We start from the raw sequence: 16,288 nt of genomic DNA, 5'->3' as shown, positions 1-16,288 counted from the left end.
CGGGTCTCACTGGGTCTTTGTCAGGTAGAAACTGATGTTTCAGCCACCATGCTGTAGCTTTCTTCAGGGTACGCTCTGAAGTGTGCAGTGTGACTTTATAAATTGTGGGTTCACTGACCTGATTGAGAACAGGGCAGTGCACTAATTTGAATTTTGGCGGGAAAGTCAGTTGGCCAGAAATTTGAGTTTTGTTGTGAAAGTCCATAGAATGGACTACCAGAGACTTTTTCCTTTCTATGGACTTTCACAATAAAACTCAAATTTCTGACCAACTGACTTTCCCGCCAAAATTTAAATTGGTGGACTGCTCTGTTCCCAGTCAGGTCAGTGAACCCACTATTTACAAACTTGCAGACTTCACAGCATACCCTGAAGAAGGCCGAAGCATGGTGGCTGAAATGTCGGTTTCTACCTGACAAAGATGCAGCGCGACCCGGAAACCTGCAACATGCGGCAGTAGTAGTAGTTAGTAGTCTCCATCATCTCCACTGAGAGGTTATTCCAGGCATCTACCAGCTTCTCTATGAAAAAGTATGTCCTAAGAATGTTACTCCTAAATCTACCACCCAGTAGCGAGGATAGAAGGTGCCCAGGGTGGTGGTGCCCCCAAGCACCCTCCTCTCCTCCCCCATCACCTTCCGTGCCAACTAGCCCCCTGCCCTCCTCTCTCTGCTCCTTCCGCACCACACTCGTGTCCTCTCTTCACACCCCTGTAATCTTCGTGAGTGCGAGCAGCTTCTTCAGCCTGCTGCTCACGCTGGCTTTCTCTCTGACATCACTTCCTGGCCCCGCGACCCGGAAGTGATTTCAGAGGGAGCCAGGCCAGTGCGAGCAGCAGTCTAAATGTAGTTGCTCCCACTGTTGAATATTTTAAATCGTAGGTACGGGGGTGGAGAAGGAAGGGTGCAAGCGTGGTGTGTGTGTGTGGGGGGGGGGGCGAGAGGTGCTGGCACCCCCCTTCCACCTTTACTAAGCCACTGCTATCACCCTGCAATCTCAATTCATGCCCTCTAGTTTTACCGCTTCCCAACTCTGGAAAAGAGACGGGGGAGCCTTATGCTCACATATTCAGGGCTGGCACAAGGACAGGTTAAATTGTAGTAAACCAGAAAAAAAGTTTCCTCTTTGTGTAAATGGACTTCAATGTGCCTGGTTCAGTTATTTTACACCTTAATTGTTTCCGACAAAAGGCTTAAGACACCAGTGTCAGCATCATTAGTTCATATTAGTGCAATTGTGTGTGTGTGTGTTCAAATTAATCTATCTCATACTACATCTTCTTTAAATAATAATAATAATAAAAAATTTGAAGCTATAAGTGAAACTTGTCTTTAAAGACTCCCTGTCAGTCTGATTAAGTGTGGTGCACTGCATCAGGAAGTCAGAAACGCCAGCATTTCAACATGCATTGTTCTCAGACAAGGCTGAAACAAGAAATGGCAACAGTGTTTCATCGCATGCTCATATGCCATCACCATTCAAACAAATCCAATTAGCAATCATCATAAAGACATCCCTTCAATAGCATAAATCAAGCCATTTGGAAGTACTGTGTCCAATTTACAAATCCACTGTTATTCTTTATAAACCCTGAGGTTCTTCTTGACTAGTGTGTGCTGAAATCTGACCAACGTGCCATTTTTTTTTTCATCCAACGCTCACTGGCAGTGAGTAGCCATTCGTACGCACTGCTCGCATTGACCCCCCCCCCCCCAGAGCTCTCTGCTGCAACTTCTTGTTCCACAAACAAGGGGAAGCGTCAGAGAGAAGGCTCTGGGAATAGCGTGACAGCGCGCATGAATTGCTGCCCGCTGCCAGCGACTGCTCGAAGAGAAAATTATATTTAAAATGTACACGGTGTGATTGTATGGGGGAGGGGGGGGGGCAAGGGGGAGTTAAAGAGACAAGAAATGATGCTGGATTGCCAGCTGGGGAGGGGGCAGGAGGGAGAGAAGCCAGAGCATTGGGGGAGAGAAGGAAAATATGAGATTATGGGAAGGAGCACCAAATTGGTCCACACAGACCCTACTATTGCTAAGGCTAATCCTAACCTAATGGTCCATTATCTGCCATTATAGTTTCATTTCTTCCCCCCCCCCCCCCCCCCACCTCAGGCTGTCTTTCTGATTGTCATTTCTGTAAACTAAAGGCATCCACACCAATATCCTGAAGGTTAGAAATATTTTGTTCAGTGCACGAATCATATTTTTATGCAAAGTATCCCCAGTTTAGTTTACGGTATATTCCAAGAAAATAGTCATGATAAAGGTGTCTTGGCAGTATAAAATGTCCAAACTAGAGCAATCTGGATTGTGTTGCTGCATAAATTTATGACCCTTTCACTGCTTTTCTACTCTGCTCTAAATTGAAATTATTTTTTTAAATATGTTTATAAGTAAAATCGAGCAGGTAATCTTTTACCCTTCCTTTTGTTTCAAATTCCTACCCTGTTATATTTACTTTATAAATTGTATTTAATCCATTTTATTTTTAACTCGTGTTTGGTTGGTACATAGTTGTGGAAATCATTTATGTCACCCTAATTTGTAACACTTTTTGTAAATCGCATTGAAGTAAGATTTTGCGATCAAATCAAAATTTTATTAAACTTGAAACTTGAAACTTGATAGCGGTAGATTTTATGGTGACATTAGGTTCTCTTAAAAGCCATAAGCATATGTAGGATACCAGCTGTTGCATGCTGACAGCCCACATTTCATAACTATTATGCACATCAAGGCACTCTAATTGACGGATTCTATAAACGGCGCCGTTGCTGACCGCCACCTTAAAAGAGGCCGCCAATCACGTGTCAATCAGGCAACGGCGCCGTTTAGAGAATCGAGGCTCCAGCAAAGTGAGGCACCGGAAAAGTAGGCCAGGGTTTTCCAGGCCTAAATTTCCAGCGCCTGCTTTTGACATGGATTGTTTTCCAAAGGCGCATGGCAGCACTTAATGCCACTTCCGGCATTAGCCACGCCTGTAGTGGCATTAGGTGCCCCCAGAGGCGCGATTCCGGCGCTGTTTGATTAGGCACCAGTAGGTGCTTTGAAGTTTTACTTAAATACTATTTAAAACAGCATTTCCCTCTTAACTTAGGCGCCAATAGGATGCCTACCAGTGCCTAAATTAAGATGCTATTTATAGAATTTCCCCCTGTCATGCCTCTGCGGTAACAGTTTTGTGCAGTATTAGCATGCACTTATTCATGGATTAGTTTCCTAACACACTTTAATCTGTTATTGAGGAAAAAATGGGGAAAGCCACTGCTTGCCCTGGATTGGTACATGGAATGTTGCTACTCTCTGGGATTCTAGAATCTTGCTACTCTTTGGGGATTCTGTATGGAATGTTGCTACTATTTGGGGTTCCAGAATCTTGCTTACTCTTTGGGTTTTAGCCAGATACTAGGGACCTGGATTGGCCACCGTGAGAACGGACTAATGGGCTTGATGGACCATTGGTCTGACCCAGTAAGGCTATTCTTAAGGGCCCCATAATACAGAGCAGGGTAGGAAAGCGATACCTGGTGTTACAACTACAGATCAGTCAAGCAATCTGCAAGAAGCTGCATGGCATAAATGAAGCAAGAATTGTGATTGGGGAAAAGAGGCACAGAGGGAAGCAATGTAATGTCTAAAAAATATTTGCAAGATGAGAGCTGATGCTCATCATCGCTTTGTTCCCTGTAACTACTGATAACTTTTCTTGTAACATTGTATCCCTTCCGACATCTCAATAACTAGTTATCGAAACAAAAAAAGGTGAACTACAACCATTTAGGGAAAGGGAATGAGGACTTGTATACCACCTTTTTGTTGCTCTGACATTTCAAGGAGCAGCACCAGGATTTGATCGTCCAACCTCTGGGGGGCAGGGACAGCAGCTCAACCAGTGAACCACAGCCCTTCCTCAAACTAGTAGCTTGTGAGTGTGGACCTCAAAGAGAACTGAGTCAGCACAGGCAATGAATTGAACTAGGACCAGGGGTGAGCATGAGATCTATTTGCATGCACTGCTTTCAATGCATATTCATTGGGGAAATTCTGAACACCCGACTGGATTCCGGCCCTCGAGGATCGGAGTTGTCCATCCCTGAACTAGGAGAAATAAGAACTGCCGCTGCTGGATCAGACCAGTGGTCCATTGTGCCCAGCAGTCCGCTCATGCAGCGGCCCTTAGGTCAAAGACCAATGCCCTATTTGAGTCTAGCCTTATTCCGGTTCAGGAGGAACTTATCTAACCTTTTCTCGAATCCCCTATAACAGCCTCCGGAAGAGTTGTAAAGTGAAGAAACAAGATGTGGATCAGCTCTGACAGTGAGAAGGCATCCTGGTCAGACACGTGCCGCTGAAGGCAGGAAGGAGCTGCAGCCCACCTGGAACTGGGATTTTCCACTGACCCGGAAGGCTTCCCTCTGACATCAGCTCTGACATCATAGGGAAGCCTTCCGGGTCGGCTTCAACAGAGGAGAGTGGGCAGAAAGGAAGGCATGGGATCCCTGGTGGCCATTAAGCAGGAAGGTGGGGCGGGGGACCTGCGCAGTGCATACCCCCAACAAGCGACTTGTGTACCCCTAAGGGTGTGCTTACCGCGTGTTTAGAACTTCTGATGTACAGTATAAGTGCTGTGGATGAGTATCCACTCTGAGGAAGAAAACAAAAGTGCTGATGCGATTGTCTGGTCGCTTGAGTGTAGTTATACTTTTGCAGGCTTTGATTATTCTTTCTCACATTGGTTATAATCAATGCAGAACAGAGAGTGCTGAAAACTAAAGCCTTTAACCCTGTCTCCAGCCCTTGTTTCCACAGAATAACATAAGCAGGAGCAGTGCAAGATTTTGATTAATTTGCTATGCTGAGTTTCTAAGAATTTATACATCACGTTGCCGCTCTAGAAGATACAAAACAAAGGGGAAAGAGAAGGGAGCCTTGTTTCCGTGTACATTTTGTCCTTGGCTTCTTAGTTGAGACTGCCACGTGCAATGCCCAATTAACGTCACTTTCAAAAGCGATTTGGTAGATATGGGAACCTCCCTACTGTAGATGGATGGCATCATAATGATGCTCTATCAGCAGTTGGGCCTACTAATGAAGACTGTATGATGGTATGCTTTTGGCAAAGCCATTGACCCATGTAATGCGCCCCGCTTGTGTCAGATGCTGTGCCATCACACGCCAGTGTCTGATTCATGGTGACAACTGCTGTGATGGTATCCATGGTTACATTGCTACCACCGCCAATGGATGTTTAAACCAGCACTCGGCATGCTTTCCCCACACGCCAGTGAGGTAAGGAGGCAGGTCCAACCATCATGTCTCCCCTTCACGCAGCTGAAATCAGTTGGCGGAGGAGTGTGTCTGGAAAACCAAAATGCCATTATCTTTTCAGGATTGAGAACAACCAATCGAACTAACCAATTCGCTAAGTGCTTCAAATGATCCTGCAAGTGGGAGATGTCAATATTATCGGGATAGGTAAAAGTATCAGGATGTGAAGAATATCATCCGAATGGTGGAAGCCACTAATGCCTGAAAGTTGGGCAAGAGACGCAAGTGGACTGAGGAAAAGATTAAATAAAATAGGGGAGAAAATGGACCCCTGTGGAACACCATGGGGAAGTGGGAAGAGAGATGTATCAGAATTTTCGTTAGTGGAATAATCATAAATTATCTGGTATGTAAATAAGAACTAAACCACTTATGAGCTGTACCAGAAAAACATTACATTAGTGTTTTCTGTCCTGCCAATACCTTTCAATTCTAGGTGGTTTACAAAAAGAATTGGTCTGGGCGTTCCCAGGGAGCTTACAAAGTTGATAGAATGAACTTACAAGAATTGATGACTAGCATGAGCGATGGGATCTGGGGAAGGGTTTATAAGGTTTTGGTTAGATCATCTGAGAAATGTTTTTTTAAAAGTATAGTTTTCAGTTCTTTCCTTTGGTTGTCTTGGTCAGTAGCTTAGAGAGGTGGTGAGTCATGAGAGCAAAAGGATATGGTCAATGGCATTGAAAGCTGCTGGAAGATCCAAGGAACTAGCCAGTGCGATGTATCCTCCATCTAATTTGCTGTAAACTTCACTTAGCATTGCTTTGAGTAATAATAATAATAATTTATTCTTATATATCGCTTAGCCATAAAAGTTTGAGGCGGTTTACAGTAAGAAGTACCGCACAATCAGTAGAAAATTATAAATTGTCAGAAATACAATTAGGATTAAAATAAACAATAAACCCTTAAGGTATGAATCGATTGAACAACTGGGTTTTTATTAGTTTTCTAAAAGTAAGGTAAGAGGAAGCATGCATAAAAATTTTCCGAAACTAATTATTCATTTTGCCAGCTTGAAAAGCGAGAGTTCTATCCAGATATCTCTTGTACCTACAAGCTTTTACTGTTAGATAGTGTGACAGGAAGCTGGCTAGCCCTACAAGAAACAGGGAGAAAGTCCCTGTAAGCCTCATTAAAAACCTGTTACCAGGTATAGGAAACATCCTGAACAGCTTAGAAATCCTGTGCATAGCTTTAGAAAGGAGCCCGTCCCTTTAAGAGTGTCCAGAGCTCAGGCTGACATTGAGAATGCAGGGCCCTTTAAGAGTTTGTCTATTCTTGCTAGGAGGGGGCATGGTGAGGCTCCCATTTACTAAGCTTTCCTTATCAGAGAGAGGAGCGAGACAGCTGAAACAGGGCCAGCACAAGGCAGTTTCTCTGAGGACTGGGAGATGGAGGAGCTGGAAGACAGCCATACCAAACCAGTCTCAGAAGCCCAGCCTGAGGACTATGATATGGAGTGCCCAGAGGACTATGTTTTGCCTGACTGGGAAGAACAGCAGATGGACTGTGAGTAGGCTGTTAAGCCAAGCAGTTTTTTCCTCACTGGAGTTTTGCATTTTGGCCTTTTGTTTTAAAGCGTGCCAGAGTATTATGTGGGGGCATTGTGGGGTTCTAGCCACCCCAGGAACTGTAGAAACCAGTAGCTGAAAGTTTTGAGTTTTGTGTTTTACTTTTGGAGCAGCTTGTGCACTGCCCTGAGTTGTGCTTAGGGGTGAAGAAGTAAAACCTGAGCCTGTCTTATGGGAGGGTGGAAACACCTGTGGTGTACAGGCCTATCTCCTCCCAGCCTGTTGGAGATTCGGCTCTACCCAACAGGGCCACAGCCAGAGCCAGGGAGGGTGTTTTTCAAAGGAAACATATTTGACTAATGCACTGTTTTGATAGGCCCAAGAGTGAGGTCAGAAGGAAAAGTTTTGGACTTTTGTTTTTGGACTGGACAGAGTCTAAAGCACGGCTTGTGCTAAGGTGGAACTTACTTGTTTCCTAATAAGAATGAACTGAATTAATAGAAGCCTTTTTCTTTGTGCTCGTGCCATTTCTTCAATTGTGTTTGAAGTTTGTTTACCATTAAAGTGTTTTGCCTTATTCAACCGGGGAATCTCGGTGTGCAATCTTTGGGAGGCACTGAAAGCTGTGTTCCACTACCTTTATTCAAACTCTGGGACTGGGATTCAGAGGGGCAACAAGGCCTAGCCAGGATCCTGTCCCAAAATAGGTAAACAAATGAATTCGACGTGTAGATATATTAGAACAGTCTAAAGAAAACTGTGAGACCAAATGAGCAGGTTTTGAAACAGATGCAAGTAAATGTGAAATAGAACTCTTGCCTCTATTGGCAACCAATTTTTTAAAATAAGGACTAATATGCTCCAATTTTTTTCAAACCAAAAATCATTCGAACTGCTGAATTTTGAATAACTCAGTCTTCTAAGGGTTTTCTTGCAAGTTCCCAAATAAATAATATTACAATAGCCAGTCATACTTAATATGGAAGACTGGGCTAGCAAACATAATGAGAAAGCATTAAAATATTTTTTAATGGTTTGGAGTTTCCATAAAGCCGAGAAACATTTTCTAACCAATTGGTCCGTGTGTTCCTCTAAAGTAAGATGAGGGTGGAAAATGAACATTGAATCGAGATGAGACTGCAATTGCAAGAAAACCGTATTGTCAATCACCTTGTCATTACATTTCGCTCTGCCAGCTTTGCATTTCCATATTTTTTTGATACATACCACAGGTAACAGAGACACTAGGTTGAAAAGGAATACATCAGCACAGGGAGGGAGAGAAAGGAAGATTATGCGGATAAAGACAACTGATGATAGAAAAATATACCCCCCACACTTTTACAAAACAGTAGCGCAGTTTTTAGCGCCGGTCGTGGCGGTAACAGCTCTGACACTCATGAGCGCTGGAGTTGTAACCACCACGGCCGGCACTAAAAACTATGCTATGGTTTTGTAAAATTGGGGGGGGGGGGGGGGGTGAGGGAGATAGTTAACATAGCTGATGAGAAATCAGGATCACTTTTGTATCTTCCTGCAAGTTGCCCTTCAATTGTCACCAGGGCTGGAATTAGCTTGGGCATTCCTCGGAGATATAAATATCAAAACATTTCTCTGAGTTGGGGTTTATAATGTTTTCTTTTCTTTCTTACTCCCCCTTTTTGCAAAACCGCGCTAATTTTTAGCACTAGTTGTGGCGGTAACAGCTCTAATGCTCATAGGAATTCTATGAACGTCGTAGCTGTTACTGATGTGGCTGGCACCAAATGTCATGCTACGGTTTTGTAAAAGGGGAGGGGGAGGTTAGTGAGGGGGTGGTGGAAATTTCTGGGATATTAGTTTGGATTTTAATTGCTGTTCATATAGAAACATAATGGCAGATAAAAGCCAAATGGCCCATCCAGTCTGCCCATCTGCAACATCCACTATTGGCTAGGGATCTTTACACCTGTGTTGTGATGTCATAGAGCTTTATGGTTATAGAAACATAGTCACACACTCTACAGTGGGAGTATCAATTCATTATACATAATTCTTTAAAAAAAAATTTTAACTTTCTACAAAAAAAGAATTACTTTTCTTCAAAACATTGCTTTAATTTAAATATTGTTAAAATCATCACAATCAAAATACCATACAAACTCATAAGCACAGGATGCCTGAAAGTCTCCAGCAATACTTTTTATTTAAAATAATCAAACATCTAACAGTCAATCACAATAAAGGAGTACTTATCTTCTGAAGTTCCTGTGTGGAGTTCTTATCTTCTGAAATCGTCATATCATCCTGGGCTCAGCTGCATATTCCAAAGTGCTCAATGCTCTCATACAAAATCACAAGTGAAAAAAAATCCATCCAAAAACAACCAAAGTCCATTGTGAGGTCATAGAGCTTTATGGTTATAGAATCATAGTAACATGATGGCAGATAAAGGCCAACATGATGGCAGATAAAGGCCTTTATCTGCAACATCCACTATCTCCTCCTCTCCCTATTGGCTAAGGCTCTTTACACCTGCATTGTGAGGTCATAGAGCTTTATGGTTATAGATACATAGTTGACTGTTGTACTAATCACCTTTGTTTTACTTCAAGCACAAATTACAACACAAGTTGATGTGGTTAAGTGAACACTCAGACCCACAGCTGAGGTCCGGTGAAACAAGTTCACGGAGCAGCTATTAAGGAGACCATCATTGTTGTTCACAGTCTCCTCCACCAAACAAAGACTAAATAACAGCACATAAACTTGAAGAAAATAAAATAATAAATTTGACAGCAACTTAACTTTGAATGGTGTGGATGATACACATAACTGCTCCGGGCTCCTCCGTTTATTCACAATACCGACCCCCCAACCTAGGTTTCACCCGCTGGCTTCTTCAGGAGGGGTAATACAATTACAAGATGACTCAAATCAACACTACACCACACAGCTTGCTAACTTAATAAACAATACATTTTGAAATACTCAATATAAACACTCTCTCTGCAACTTACCGGCACAAACACTCCACGCTTTTATACACAAAGTTTTTGGAGAGAGGTTACCCTCCCCGGGTAATCAAACGGGCATGGAAGAGAGCCCGCAACTGCCAGAGGGAGTGGCTATTTCATCCCCAACAAAGGGAGAACAGTGGGGCCGTGGTATGTGTATTGCCTTATTCCAATCGAAGTCAACAAATTAGAAAAATTATTTTGAAACACTGGCCAGTGCTGCAGGTACATGAGAGCTTGAATGACATCCCTTTATTTGCTCACACTAGGGGCCGGAATTTAGGTCAGATGTTGAAACACCGTGACCCTGTCCAACAGAATAGAGAGAGTCCTCACGTATGTTGTCATCAGTGTGTGTATTGCCCTCATGTCCTCAACACTGACCAAGTGATAATTCCTCAAACAGGGGGCAAGAAATTTTATTTAAGAACAGGTACTAATTGTTTGTCATCTGCAGTAATATATTGCATTATTTGCCCTTGTAGGCTATATTATATAGGACACACTCGGGGTGCTATCAAAATTCGCATTGCCGAACATTTGAGCAATATAAGATGCAAACGTGTTACTGCCCCCTTAGTCAGTCATTGGATTGAACAACAGCACTCCATTGAGGAATTACAATACACTGTCCTTATGTGTGCTCATAAAAAATCTGGAAACATTACTCAACATCTTCTTTATTTAGAGCAGAAGTTTATATTTCAATGGCATACCTTGGCCCCAGCAGGATTAAACAATGATATTGAATGGTTTCAACTTTAATCTTTCACTCATGATGTAATGAGTGATGATGTAATAGGTAGTAAGGGGAGTGTATTTAAAGCGTGGCCTGCTGGGAAGTTCCTGTTGTCAGCAGTGCGTGTGTGAGCAGTATGGAGTGTTTGTGCCGGTAAGTTGCAGAGAGAGTGTTTATATTGAGTATTTCAAAATGTATTGTTTATTAAGTTAGCAAGCTGTGTGGTGTAGTGTTGATTTGAGTCATCTTGTAATTGTAGTACCCCTCCTGAAGAAGCCAGCGGGTGAAACCTAGGTTGGGGGGTCGGTATTGTGAATAAACGGAGGAGCCCGGAGCAGTTATGTGTATCATCCACACCATTCAAAGTTAAGTTGCTGTCAAATTTATTATTTTATTTTCTTCAAGTTTATGTGCTGTTATTTAGTCTTTGTTTGGTGGAGGAGACTGTGAACAACAATGATGGTCTCCTTAATAGCTGCTCCGTGAACTTGTTTCACCGGACCTCAGCTGTGGGTCTGAGTGTTCACTTAACCACATCAACTTGTGTTGTAATTTGTGCTTGAAGTAAAACAAAGGTGATTAGTACAACAGTGATTTATAAGTATCACCTTGGATAAAAATATTCCCTTGCTGTTTTTTGATTATAGATACATAGTAACATGATGGCAGATAAAGGCCAAATGGCCCATCTGTCCATCCGCAGTAACCATTATCTCTTTCTCTCTCTGAGAGATCCCGCGTGCCTATCCCAGGCCCTTTTGAATTTAGACAGTCTCTGTCTCTACTACCTCATATGGGAGACTGTTCCATGTTTATACTGATTGCATTTTGTAATTTGTTATTGTATTCTATATCTGATCTAAGCGCCTAAGTGGAGGTATCTTTTACAGAATCAGGGTCTTTTAGTGATCACTCAGTAATTTTTAATGGTCATGCACTAACGGTGAGATTAGCACATGGCCATTAATACCAAAAAAAAAAAAAAAAAGAGAAGAAAATCAGCCATTTTGCTTCATTGCTTCCATATACAAATAATAATGGAGGATTCAGAGGGACAAACTGTCTGTGTTTCTATATCTTCAAATTAGATTAGGAGAGATTTAGGAATTAGATGAGGCTTAGAAGGTATGAAAGAGACATCCATAAATAAATATATAATAAAGACTGAGAACTTTTTAAGATCGTTTTGCAATAATTTAGAAATATATTTAAAGGGCTTAATGCTGTGTGATAGCATTCTGTCCCTTTCATGATAGCTGAGAGAATTCTTGCTCGGTTTGGATGCAGATAATGCCGTTAAGCCAGTGCATATTGTCATATTCGAGCTGTCAGATGGGGAGAATAAACAGCCCTGTTACCCATAAAAAGCTTTTTCTTGCAGCAGTAATTTTCTTTTATGAATCTGCAGTAGGTTTTAAAGTCCATCTGAACGGCGAGTCACTCTCTAGCACACCCAAAAGAGCGGAATTTCTCTGCTTGTGCACTCAGCCACGTGGAAGCTACTCTACCATCCATATTACACCGCTGGGCAATGACTTCAGCTCTGGGAAGTTTGAGCTTGGGCATGCTGTTTGAGGAAGGAAGTAGGAAAAGTAAAAACAAGGCACACCGCCAAAACAGACAGAGCTCCATGGGCTAGATTCACTATGGGCACGGATCGGATCCCATCCAGGAGCGATCCGATCCGTGTCCAGGGGGGCTGATTCACGAATTGTCCTCATGCAAATGAGGCCGATCGGAATCAGCCCCCCCAACCGACTGCCGGGATCACTCTCTAGTGATCCTGATGTGTACGCAGACCATCTGTAGATGGTCTGCGCATGCGCTGGCCCTCTGTGCCCGGCGGAACAGCAAAAAAATCTTTTTTTTTTTAAAAACTTTTTCGCGAGCCCGTGTTTTTAACCCGCTTTAAACCCAGACATCTGATTACCCTACCCTGATTGAACTAAGCTCATTTAAAATAGAATGGACTGGGGCTCACAGTTTATTTGCATAGGGTTACGAGACGCCCGGATTTCCCCAGACATGTCCGGGGGTCCGGACGGCTTTTCAAAGCCCAGCACTTTGTCTGGGTTTTGAAAAGGCTCCTCGTATCGCGTCGGGCAGGGAGGAAGTCCGCGCATGCGCGGAGTTCCTCCCTGCCTGAAAGAGCAGGCAGCGGGGGTGGGACTGGTGACAGGATTAGGGCATTACAGGGCAGGGATGGGCAGAACTGGGTGGGCTTGGGGGCGGTTTTAGGGGGGGGTCCGTATTTTCCTATTGGAATATCTGGCAACCCTTGGTTTGCATGTCCTGAAAAACCATAATGCCATTTGAAAAGAGACAATATGGGTGGGGTTTTGAACCCTGGCATGCCCTCTACTTGTTTCTACTTTTAAATAAATTTTGGAAGATTGTCTGTTCTTCATATTGTAAAATTCAGAGATGTGCAAATAATTCTCCTCTGGAGTAATTTCTCTAGACATTGGACCCGTTAGAGGGCTCAGTAATTTTGCTGAATGAGGCATACAAGAATTTTAGAAAAACCATGAGTCACCACTCAGTGTATGGATCACAGTTTTTGAATCAGTCCCTCCGTAGGAGGCCTTTTATTGTTAAAACTTCACTATCAAATACAATGGAACAGATGCCGCTCATTGTCTTATTCCTGTCGTATTATACTGTCCAGATGTTCAGCTCGAGGCCCTTTAAAAGACTGCAGCTATTCAAATGACTCATTAACACCTACCCTACCCCCACAAAATGAAAAATGTTGAATATTAACGTTTAGCACTGCGAATGGAAAATGGAAGCATCTCAGCTTTTCTTTTAAAGAAACTTAGGACTAGGTTCACTAAAGCTTCGGATTAGAGGTCTGCACGGGAACGGGGATCGCGGGAATCCCGTGGGTCCCGTGGGGGTCCCATGGGAATCTCCCCCTAACTCACAGGACTCCCACGGGGACCCCCCTCTGGCCCACGGGACTCCCACGGGGACCTCCCTCTAGCCAACGGGACTCCCATGGGGATGGAAGGCTTTGGAAGCAGGGTTCGTCCATATAATATAATGGACACGTCAGCCTTAGTAAAAGAGGGGGTTTATAAGTTAATTACCTGAACAGAAAACAAAAAAAGGGTTCCATCAAAGAGATTCCACAAGGAAAACAGCAGCGCAAACACAAAAGAAACTGTGGAATTGATGATCCTGTCAGAAGTAATTGCTGCTTTTTATGGGGACGGGCGGGGATGGAGGTAATTCCTTGTGGGGATGGGTGGGGACGGAGAGGATCCTGATGGGGACGGGTGGGGACGGAGAGGATCCTGGCGGGGATGGGTGGGATTTCTACTTCCGTTTTACTGGTTTTGCGATCGTTCCCCGACCCAATTTACTAAACAAACCACCACCCACTTAACTATCCAATCTGATCCAACCCATGCAAATTAGTAAAATCCCATGCAAAATAGACAAGTGATTGATTCATTAACAATTGCTTGGCTATTTTAAATTGGATCCGACTGCTTCAGACCTGTCGGTTTTTCAGTTGCGTTTTAGTGTATAGTATCTTAGCTTTGATACTGCATATGCAAATTGAAAAATTAAAAAATTGAAAACTCTATAGCTCGATGAAAGATACCTTCTTTCCTGCACAAGTTGGTTCAAAAAACACTTTGATAAGCCAACACAAGCGTCTGAGAGCTTAAGAGACTACCTAGGTCTATACTGGTGACAACATTTCAAGTTCTATTTTGTGTTTATATTTTGCTATTAAGGACTTTTTCCATTGAATTGATATAGTGTAACCCTACGCTGGACCTCCAGGGCTTTTGGAAGGCCTGGGAGAGGCATGCAACAGGTCGTGAAAGGAGTAGTTGGGCGCAGACTCATATATAAACCAAGACCCTCATTTTTGTGCCGTTTTTATGGCCCAAATTCTCGGTTTATATTTGAGTATATATTGTCGATTGGTGCTGGTAATTTGGGACAGGAAAACCCTGGCATACATTACTGGTGTCTACCTCTAGGACACCTAATGATGCTAAAGTCTGCTTTTATGCTGCTAGGCATAATTGTTTAAAGGATGCCTAGCATGGAGTGACACCTACAAGTCAGGCCCTGTTTACAGAATCAAGCCCATAGAGTTCCCTATGTAATGTAATTTGTAATGTAATTTATTTCTTATATACCGCTAAACTCCGTTAGGATTCTAAGCGGTTTACAGAAAAAAACAGACAATAAGGGTGCATTAAAATTATAAGTAAAATATAAGTAAAATAGGTACTTAGATATTCCCTTACTGTCCCGAAGGCTCACAATCTAACTAAAGTACCTAGAAAAATGACAATTAGTAGAGTAATGAAAAAATAAAATAGAGATAGATGAGAACAAATAAGAAAATAAACATTCTAATAAGACTACAATGGTCTAAAAGACTTTGAAAGGTTGAAAAAAGAGGGGAGATAGGAAATAGAAGCAGATAGGAGAACCGTTGAAACTATAGAATTCTTGGGAAATTTAAATGAAATTTAAATAATAAAGTAGGAAACAAACCAAGTGGCAAAACAATGAATGAGATTTAAAAATAAAATATCATAAACTAAAAAAGAAAGTGAAAAAATAAAAAACAAACAGTCAAGACTGAAGTCCAGCTTGAAATGACTTCACTGCTTTGGCTGTGAAACTTCTCCAGATGTCATCCAATCCTTGTCAGCAAACCGGAAGCCCCAAATCCAGTGTCTCCGGTCATCAACTCGTCTAAGATATTCACTCTCTCCTTCTGCATGTCAATGGAGTTGCCTTGCTTGTCTTTGGAGAAAAATGATCTGAATAGGACCCAGACCAGGTTTGAATTTTCTACTGTATCCTTCCAAGGAATGGATCGCTTTCTCTTTAGCAGTCTCAAAGACACTACTGAATTCATCTCCAAGGTTCGGGTCAGCACCAGCTATGAGAAGGGCTTTCACTACACTCTGATTTCTGTTTATAGCTGCCACCATTAGAGCTGTCCAGCCGAGCTTGTGTCCACGCCTTCAGACAGCAACCTACTTACTTCCTGTATATTATTTGTTCTTGCAGCTTCTAACAAAGCTGCTTCCTTGGACGCGCGGCCTTTGCTGGAACAGTGCGCCAGGCCAAGAGCAGGACGGAGAGCCCGGCCTCGGCCGTCCCGGGGCTCCGCTGCCGCCGCTCCTTCGTCTCCCTCTCACGGGGACGAAGCCCGCTGCGGTGGCGCTGCCGGGGAGGCCCCGGGTGCGCCCCCACGGATGTGCCCTCGTAGCCCGGCCGGAAGGACGCGGGCCCCGCGGCACCGAGGCGGAGCAGGCGGGCCCAGGCGGGCCGCAGCAGCAGCAGCAGCTGAGAAGCCGACATGGCCGCTACTGTGGGGCGGAGCTTGCACATACGCCGAGCCCCGGAGGAAGAGAGGTGGCCTGGGAGCCCTGGAGGTGCCAGCCGTGGTGCGAGCAGGCAAAAGGCAGGAGTAGGCGAACGGCTCAACTGCCGCAGTTCAGGAGGGTTCCCGTCTGCTTCTGGGGGGCGGAGCTTGCTCACACGCCGAGCCCCGGAGGAAGAGAGGTGGCCTGGGAGCCCTGGAGATGTCAGCTGCGGTGCGAGCAGGCAAAAGGCAGGAGCAGGCGAACGGCTCAACTGCCGCAGTTCTGGAGGGTTCCCGGCTGTTTCTGGGGGGCTGAGCTCGCTCACACGCCGAGCCCCGGAGGTTCCTTTTTCCTTGCA

This window comes from Geotrypetes seraphini, chromosome 13, assembly GCF_902459505.1.
Source record: "Geotrypetes seraphini chromosome 13, aGeoSer1.1, whole genome shotgun sequence".
Lineage (NCBI taxonomy): Eukaryota > Metazoa > Chordata > Amphibia > Gymnophiona > Dermophiidae > Geotrypetes > Geotrypetes seraphini.
Note: the sequence above shows the minus strand (reverse complement) of the source record.